The following is a 10,479-nucleotide window of genomic DNA, read 5'->3' as shown; positions in this document are numbered from 1 at the left end:
TTTGTGTATGGATGCCAGTACAATATCTAAGCTTCTGCACCAAAAATTCTGATATTTTAGTAGAGGAATACAGCATAAATCCATTTTTTTTTTAAACATGCCAACTGCACAATGCATCACTGATAAAGTAATTGTTGACTGATTAACTACTACTTTTCCAAAAGAAAATACGGTTTGAAATTAGAAATGTTTCCTGATTTAGCTGAGGAAATATCGGCTCAAATAACAAGCAAACAAGTCAAAGAATCTGCCCAATCATTTAATGTGAAGGTGTACAGATAATCACAGTTGAATTATCTGATGCTGCGGACACATTTCAGTCAGCACTGGGAAATCTGTGATGCAATATTCTAAACTCCAGCTTTGTTTGGAGTGAGATGCGGTTATGGACCATGGGATATGGATATGGATATGGTGGAATGAATCTCCCTACAAGAAATATTAGAGATTTTGAGGTTTGAAACCCAGCTCTATTGCTACTAAGAAAGAGAGAAAGCATAGGCAAACATGTTGACTGTGCACGGCAAGCCAGACAACCTACAGGTGGAGACATTCTCTCAATGGCTCTGAGTTTACCGGATCTGTTTGCAGACAGGAGAGAATACGAGTCATTACAACTGAATCATCTTGTCCATCTCTCCTCTTCTCTCCACACAAGGTTGAGTGAGGTGACCTACCTGTCTGTCTGAGCCTCCCGAGCCTGTCGCTCATATTCTTCCCCTGGCAGACGCACTTCATTACTCTGGCTAAATAGACTTTCAAGAGACCCCATCAGCCATCATTTACACATGCCGGCCCCCATCACCTTTCACCGCGGCCACCTCATCAGACAGCCGCACCCGGCCATTCACACATGCACTGCATGGCACACCCATGCAGACACACAAACTGGATGCACATGCTGCTCTCCTTCTTCCTTTGCCTTCTTATCCCTCGCCACCCTATCAGTCAACACTCATGCACGAACGCGAGCGCAGACACACACACACACACACACACACACAGAGGCATCCTTGGGCTCTATTCCCCAGCTACCTCATCAGGCCAGAGCAGACAGCTATTACAGTCTGCTTCAGATGCCCATTTCTCCTCCCATTTCTTTCCTTATCTGCTGGCCGGCGAGGTCTGGAACAACCTATTGACCCGAGACCTCGCGCGCCCCGTTGACCTGGACGTACTCTGTGTGCATTGAACTGAATGCCTGTTATCTTCAAAGGCAGGTTGGACATTGTGTTTGCCACCTGGGCCAAATGGTCGTCTGAATGATGTCAAGAAACTAAAGCTAAGCAACGACGTGTCAGCATGAATCACGGTTCACTTCACTGAAATCATTTTCTGCCAAACAGCAATAAAAGCATATAATCACACCTTAAAATATACAACCTTCAAAATAAGTATTGGTTGCTAAACAGCTATTTGAACGCATGATGTGGCATCATAGGTCCAACGATAATTTTTTAATTATATCACTTCCGGAAATGACTCCTCTAAATGTGAATGTTTTCAAAGTCAGAATAAAACATGTTTAATTATGTTTGAGATTAAAGCCAACATGGTTAATTAACTTGTGGTTTGACACAAAAGGAAGTGAAGAATGTCAAAGACAGACACTGCACTTTCTTTCACGTTGTCTCTAGTTTTTCACAGTTCTTATTAAAGATGCTGTCGACAGCATCTTTTATTCCGATAACTCCACAACAGACAGTGGACAGACTGTACCAGAAAGCCATCCAGGCCAAAATTACCCTCATCTGCGCTTTTCTTATCTGTTCCCAGGAATGAATAGGAGGCAGGTAGTTTTTTTTTTCAGTTTCCTGAGATGACCTTCTCCAGACTACTTAGGCCACAGCTACATCTGTCTTAATATATTTGTTCCAAAGCTGTCTATACTAAGACCAAGGTTTTTCTGCAAAGCCGGGCCTTTGCATCAGGAAATTGTTGTTTGTATTGTTTTTTTTAAAATGTATTTTAATAGATGTTTTCAAACTAAAATGGGTTACACAAGTAGAAAACTCCTTCAAGGAATAACTCTGTGCGTCAGTTGTGTGTGTAACATTAGTGAGTCTGTGATCGTGAGCAAAAGAGACGATGTGCGTGACGATGACTATGATAAGTTAGCAGTAACGTTATAGCTCAACGTAGCGGTGCAGTTCTGTACAGTTTATCTGTCAGTGAATAAATGCTACAACTCCTCAAGACCCAAGCCAAGTCCCCGTGTCTTGCTCGCCAACTACTGATGAAAGTGAAGGGGGTTAGCCCCGAAGTTAACAACAACCTCGGCCCAGGCTCACTGAAAGCGTAACTCTCGCCAAAGTGCAACCTAGGGTCTTTTTGTGAATGTACCCGAGTCAGACTTTCATTTAAAAGCATAATTAGGACGGAATCGCCACTTTTAAGATTTACCGTATTATCGTTTTCAGTCAAATGGCCTTTTGAATGGGAGTGCTAGGAGTGCATCAAAATCGCTATTTTTAAACCACTACGAAGGCTCGACACAACATGAAACTTTGCTCCAAGTATCACCAGGGGCTCTACACCTTAACGAAAGTATTGACAACATTGTTTGTGTTTCACTAAAAAGAAAGGTTTTGAACAGCTCACTTTAGCAGTTGTTGTTGTTGCCGGTCAAAAAGAGTCGATCTCCGAATGCAACCTAACAGGGAGGAGAGTAAAGACGGAAAGCTCCTAAAGCTTAGTTCCATATAAATGCACGTTGTTTTGTCGTTAGTGAAAAACAATATTGACCTTGTAGTTGAAAAAAGAGCCTCATATGAGAATGACATTTCGTCCGATGTAGTCTGTTCATTCGCATTCGGAGATCGACACTTTTTGACTGGCTAGATGGACGGCGACCGAAAAAAACAATAGCTACAGTGAGTTGTTAAAACCTTTCTTTTTAGTAAACTCTATGTACACAAACAATGTTCTCGTGTGTTTTCGTTAAGGTGTAGAGGCCCTGGTGATGCTTGGAGCAAAGTTTCATGTTGCATCGAGCCTTCTTAGTGTTTTAAAAATAGCTATTTTGAGAACATAAAAGTGCCCCCACCACTCCCATTCAAAAGGCCATTTGACCGAAAAACGAAAATACGGTAAATCTTAAAAGTGGCGTTTCCGTCCTAATTATGCTTTTAAACGAGAGTTTGACTCGGGTACATTCACAAAAAGACCCTAGGTTGCATTTTGGCGGTGACGCTTTAAGGTGGACTGACCTTTAAGGTTGACCAGCTGTTCTCAATTTAGCTTTTAAATGTAAATGGACTGTATTAATACAGCGTTTTTCTAGTCTTAACGACTTACTCAAATCGATTCACACAGTGCAGGCCACCGTTCGTGCACTGTGGCAGATCCTGCCATCAGATAAACACATTCACACACATTCACATAACAATGGCGCAGCATCGGGAGCAATTTGGGGTTCAGTGTCTTGCCCAAGGACACTTCGACATGGGACTGGAGAGCCAGGGATCAACCCACTAACCTTACGATTGGTAGACGACCGCTCTACCACCTGAGCCACAGCCGCCGTAAGCATGCTCTCAATCGTGTGTGTGTGTGTGTGTGTGTGTGTGTGTGTGTGTGTGTGTGTGTGTGTGTGTGTGCGTATCTGTCTGTCTGTCCGCAGCTATTGTTGCATAGCTAATTTTGCAGAGTGTCTACTGGATGTGTAAAGTGTGAAAATGAAAGTGTTTGCTAACATAACTTAGTATCCAAAGTGTCCAAAAATATTAAATATTACTGACTTAAGACTAATTCCTGATTTAGATATCCAATATATATATATATATATATATATATATATATATATATATATATATATTTTATTTTTATTTATTTTTTTTTTTTTTTTTGGAACTGAAGATAATATGCTGCCACAACGAAAAATATCTTTTGTTTTGATTTGAGGACAAATGCCAGTGGCCGGTACGATCGGATACTGTATGCAAAATGACAATTCTGAGTAGAAAGACTGGATATGACACTCCTCTGGGCTCAGTCAAACCGGGGCAAAAAAACAAACAATGTTCAGCCTAGATCACAATTACTCTGCTTATTCAATAACACCACACACACACACACACGCACGCCCTAAAACGTCTTGCCCTCAGCCACAATGGAAGTAGAGAGTTGGTAACCTGGGGTGATGGAATCAGGCCTCTGACTCACGCCCTGACCTCAAGGGGGGGAACAACCCAGTGGAGGACAGACCTCAGCCTCCAGCGGTAGGTTAAAGCAACATGGCTGACAGAGACAAACAAGCTAACTGCAGAGCCAGGATGACTACTACAAAAGAACAAACATCACTGAGAGCAATAACTGCCTGCACGCAAATCAAAAAAAAACAAAAAAAACATAAGGGCTGGGTTAATGCTGGTATGCCAGTGGAACAAAAAAAAAGCTTTTATGGATGCAGGGGAAAACAAATTCAATTTCAAAGGTTGTTAAGAGAGAATTTAAAAGCAACATGAAACCGTTTGCGACTTGACTGCCGAACACAACGCAGCTTAATAAGACAAAACCAACAGAAAGTGTGCAAACGTAAGGTAAATACAGGCCACAAAAAAAAACAACAACGGAGAACGTCTGCCTCGTTCCAAGCTGTCATGAGAACAGCTAAAAACAGTAACAGAAAATACCTGACCAGCTGGGGGAAAAAAGAGAAATCATTTAGTCTGAGGAAAAAGAGAAATGCTTGAGTTGCTGACTCAAAGCCTGGCACTCATTTTCAAGGGGATGTGTCAGGGTGAGGGAGAGGGTGTGGGTGGGGGCATAGAGGTCTGCTGTAGGGTGGTGTAACAACAAAGCTAGTAGCCTCTAGAGACCAACCTTATCTGATGCCTTGTCTCTGCCCCCTCCTCACCTCCCCAACCCTACAGATGCAGGTGCACAGATGCCAAGTGAAACACGAGGCTTTTTTCTCTCTCTTTCCAGTCAGAAGGAGAGCACCTGGTCCCCAAAGAGGGGAAGATGTGGAGAGGGGACGATCTAGCGATAGCCACTCCCTCTGTATGTCTACCTCTTTGCCCTCTCTCTCTTTCCACCCTCCTCTCAAATTCAAGCCCTGCCTCTCCTCTTCCTCCCACCCTCCCTCCCTTCCTCTCCCTCCTTTCCTCTTCCGTTCCGCTGTCTAGCTCTCAGCTGTCAGACTGAGAAATGGCAGGCGAGACAGTGGTCTTCTGCCTGGGGAGATGGGCAAGAGAGGACAGAGGCCTCCAGACACACAAGTGCTAAAACACACACACACACACACACACACATCACACAATATAAATGTGTGCACCAGTTCGCACCTGCCAACCTGTGCACATGTTGTGTAACACCTCCATGTTTTGACATTACACACGATGGCATGAGTTTTCACCTTAATAGGCCCAAAAAAGGAGTTCAAGTCCTGGTAAATGCAGAAATCTTAGTCTTAGTAACCGCCCATGCAAATCCGAATGTAGGAAATATTCATCAGAATGGAGTACTTCCTGAATCTAGTTAAAAGTAGGGTAGCTCATTTTGTCAGGTAGGAAATATCTCCGGGAACCATCACCTTATCGTGGTGGAGAGGTTTGTGTGTCCCTATGAATGGGGGCTGTGTTGTCTGGAGCTGTGTGCTCTTGGTAGGGTCTCCCAAGGCAAAGTGGTCTCAAGGGAGGGGCCAGACAAAGAATGGTTCAAAAACCCTATGAAACAACGTAGAGGTGAAGTTACCCTGCCCGGAGGAAGCCCGGGGCCCCCGTCTGGAGCCAGGCCCAGATGGCGGGCTTGTCAGCGAGCGCCTGGTGGCCGGGTTTGCCATGGAACCATGGTCGGGCACAGCCCGAAGAAGCAACGTGGATAGGGGTTGGACTCTTTTGTTCTCCGGAGTTGCCCAGGGTGTGAGGTGCCGGGCAGGTGTGGGGATACTCACAAGTTGGAGTTTACCCCGGTGGACGAGAGGGTCGCCTCCCTACGCCTGCGGGTTGTGGGGGGGAAAACTCTGACTGTTGTTTGTGCATATGCACCAAACAGGAGTTTGGAGTATTTGGCCTTCTTGGAGACCTTGACTGGAGTCCTGCATGGGGCTCCAGTGGGGGACTCCATTGTTCTGCTGGGGGACTTCAACGCGCACGTGGGCGATGATGGAGACACATGGAGAGGCCTGATTGGGAGGAACGGCCTCCCTGATCTAAACCAGAGTGGTTGTTTGTTGTTGGACTTCTGTGCTAGTCATGGATTGTCTATAACAAACACCATGTTCGAACATAGGGATGCCCATAAGTGTACCTGGTACCAGAGCACCCTAGGCCAAAGGTCAATGATCGATTTTATAATTGTTTCATCTGATCTGAGGCCGTATGTTTTGGACACTCGGGTGAAGAGAGGGGCGGAGCTGTCAACTGATCACCATCTGGTGGTGAGTTGGGTCAGGGGGTGGGGGAAGACTCTGGACAGACCTGGTAAGCACAAACGGGTAGTGCGGGTAAATTGGGAACGTCTGGAGGAGGCCCCTGTCCGACAGACTTTCAACTCACACCTCCTGCGGAGCTTTTCGTGCATCCCTGTGGAGGCTGGGGACATTGAACCCGAGTGGACAATGTTCAAAGTTTCGAGCTAGGACTAGGTGGAGGGATTATATCTCCAACCTGGCCTGGGAACGCCTCGGGATCCCCCAGTCGGAGCTGGTTAATGTTGCTCGGGAAAGGGAAGTTTGGGGTCCCCTGCTGGAGCTGCTCCCCCCGCGACCCGACACCGGATAAGCGGATGAAGATGGATGGATGGATGGAAATATCTATCAGAATGGACAACTTCCTCTATAAATGTAGCTAAGAAGCTCATTCTGTCGGGTAGAAAATATCTATTAGAATGGACTACTTCCTCTATAAATGTAGCTAAAAAGTAGGGTAGCTGATATTCTCAGGTAGGAAATATCTATCAGAATGGACTACTTCCTGACTGTAGTTAAAAGTAGGCTAGCTCATATTGTCAGGCAGAAAATATCTATCAGAATCAGACTCCTTCCACTGTACATCATTATTTATTAGACAAAAGAAAGAGCTAAGAGAGCTTGTGGAGAGTGGCGAAGTTACAGAAGGGGTGAAGAAAATGACACTGATGCTGTATGCATTTTAACGTAAGTAGTAACTTTGTTTTCATAAAGTAGGGGAGGGGTTACATTAAAGGAATACACCACCAGGTTGTTGAAATAGGGTTATTCACCATCTCCTCTATATTTATATAGGCAATATATATATATATATTTTTGTATTAGTTATACAGTACATTTCAATGGAAAAGTAAAACTACTGCTCTAATAATAATTTAAACTTTTGTGATGGCAGTGAAGCAGAAATCTGCATATGTGTATATATAAATATATAGGGCAAACGCATTTTTGTCTCAGTGCATGCATTGTCGTAGTCCGGCAGCCCCGCCGCTAGCTTAGCTTATTGTAATGAATGGAATCCTTTGTTGCCGTTAGCATGTTGTGAGTAAAAGTGACCCAACAACAACAAAAACAAAACCTAATTACTTTTTGTGGCCTGCTTAATCACAACGAGTAAAAATAGCAATGCAGATTAAGACTAGCCATTTCCTAGGCAGATATTGACTTCGATTGGGTGGAAGTAGACTACAGCCGAAGCACTGCTACACGGGCACAGAGATATCGGCAGCCCGCAGAGCTCCACGGCCGGTGCAAAGTCACTGTTTCTGGGTTACTGGACTACCAAATGCCGCTGCCCTGACTGAGCTCCACGGGGCTCCGTCAGAACAGTGACTTTGTGCCGGCCGGAGAGCCCCGCTGGCTGCCTGCCGCGGAGCTGAGTCAGGGCAGCGGCATTTGGTAGTCCAGCTAGCGGCGGCGCCACCGGACTAAGACAATGCATGCACTGAGACAAAAATGCATTTGCACACCTATATAAATATAGAGGAGATGGTGAATAACAATCTTTCAACAAACGGTGGCATATTTCTTTATGAATGACTCCAGTGCATCACTGAACCATGATTTCAGATTTGCAGTTTAACGGTCTAACGCCACAATTCGGTACTTACACAGTTTACATGTTTTCAACAAGTATTTTCTAATGCGTTTATGAAGAAATCACTGATTGTGCTTTACCCGGACATTAAATTAAACTGAGAATTGTAGCTGAGATGAGTGAATTTCACAGCAAATCAGCACTCATGATGTTGGTGTATGCCTGCTCCTAAAAGTGTCCCCACATTTACATTTATACAAATTTATATATATATATATATATATATATATATATATATAATGAAAACATTATAAAAATAAACTTCCTACAATTATTTTATGTTGATTGCAATCAAAACTGGATGATGAGGTTGAAACATTAGAGGAAAGTTTGCGAACAAAGGTTTTTAAATTGTACTGCATGACGAGCTCCTTCTTATTATGGCAAAAAGAAAAAAGAAAAATCACATTTCACATCAGTCAAAAATATGCAGTTAACACTTTGTGTTTGTTAAATATAACATATATAAAACGCATGTTTAGATGTATTTTTATTGTTCGACATTCAAGGAAATCTTATTTCATTCCTGGTGACAGGTTAATTAGAAGATCAACACCATTTGTCTCTGTCCTTTAAGTATGAGTATGGAAACAGAGAAAAATAAGCTTAGCATACAGATTGGAAGCAGGGTGATAGTCTAGCTCTGTCCAAAGGTAAACAATCTGCCTACCAGCACCTACAGTATGTATTTTGGTTTTAGATGCTGTAACTATTTCTTTGCTGGGCGCAGTGACTTCCTGGATTGTCACTGCGGGCTTATGAGCAATAATTTCAAGTTTGTAACTCCCTGTATTTCTTTTAATTTCAGACAGAGGCAGGCAGTTTCCCACTGCTTTTGGTCTTTATGCTAAGCTATGCTTATCACCCGCTGATTATTTCTTCATACTTATTGTACAGACCAACCCGTTCTCACTCCCAACTCGTCAAATACTGACGCTTGGTCAGTGCCTGTCAACGTCGGATACCGACGCAAAAATCACCCTTTACCGTCTGTATGGAACGCACCGGGCATAGCAGGAGCTTGACCGCGGCGCTGTAAGATGATGTGGTGTTAAGAGCGACATCGGTAGCGAGTAGGATGAAAGACCGAAAATCCGCGTAAGAATGTTGGTTGGGGTGGCGGATGGGCCAATCAACACAAGACTTTCACCCAAGAGACATTTTGTAACCCCACCCACAATCTTTTCCTAAACCTATCTGGCCCATTCTCGTGCCGTATCTCAGTCAAACCTACGTCCCGACCCAGAGCGCCAAAAAGTGACGCCAAGAGTATTGATCAAGCGAGTCTAAATAAGATGCTAAAGGACACTTTTTGCGTCAATAACAGATGCCAAAGGCACCTGACCAAGCATCACTTTTTTACGTGATAGTAGTGAGGATGTTTTGCACAAACATGAGGATGGTTAGCCTAGAAATCTAGACGCACCCTAGCGGCAGCAAATGTAATTTGCAGCCAGGGTCAGTCTAGCAACTCAGACTAGGAGTTAAGCACTGAAGTCATTCTTAAAAAAGGAAGATGTGTTCGGAGTTTTGCCGACTGGATACGGCAAAAGTTTAATCTATCAGTTGGCTATGAGTGCAGAGGGAATTTGAAAGACAACCGTTTATCCATCTTGATGTAGGTCTGGCTTGTCAGGCTAGAGGGTGGTATCTATATTGTAATCTAACTCTAGGCAAGAAAGCAAATAAGTGTATCTCCCACAATGTCGAACTCCTCCTCCAATTATTTACAAAAAATACACATTAATGCAATGATACCATACATGAACTAGCCGTGACACTGCTGTTTTTCCTTTAATTGATGGGACTCATCAGATCAAATGGGAATATCTAACCAGAGGGCACAGAGCCCTTCATTATCAGCATGATGTGCTGGCAAGATCAAAGACAACGCACGCACTGAGTCTGAACTTAGTTCTGAAACTTTTTCCATAGTCGGTGTGGAAAGTTCAGTCAGTGTGCGTTAGCCAGACTAATCCCTCATCAAAAACAGACCTGTGCTATTAATGATATGGCCCTGTCAAAACTGATGTAACCCAAAACCGAAATATAATGCCTCACAGCTGATCAAAGTATTTATATGAACAGCTAACACAATCTACTGTATTACTGATGCTGCTTAACAATGAAACAACTGTAAGGCTGAGTTATTTCATGTCCTTTCACATTTCACAAATCATGTCATATTTTAGGCATGGTCACATAGGGCTAGGTACATTTTAGGCACTGACCTAATTGCCTTTAAAGTATCAAGTATCCAAAAATGCCTCGTAATTAAATACCCAATTTCAATAATAAGGAGTAAATCTCATCAGCGTCAGTGAGCCAATGAACATGCAGCATGCTTCTACCGAGATCTTAAAATGTCTGTGATTGGCTGTCTAACGTTACACGTTGTAGAGACAGGCAGGAAAAACTCTACGTTACGCACAGAGATGGGGCTCACTTAGTAGGAGCTAAAAAATAAAGA

This window comes from Perca flavescens, chromosome 2 (genome assembly GCF_004354835.1).
Source record: "Perca flavescens isolate YP-PL-M2 chromosome 2, PFLA_1.0, whole genome shotgun sequence".
Lineage (NCBI taxonomy): Eukaryota > Metazoa > Chordata > Actinopteri > Perciformes > Percidae > Perca > Perca flavescens.
Note: the sequence above shows the minus strand (reverse complement) of the source record.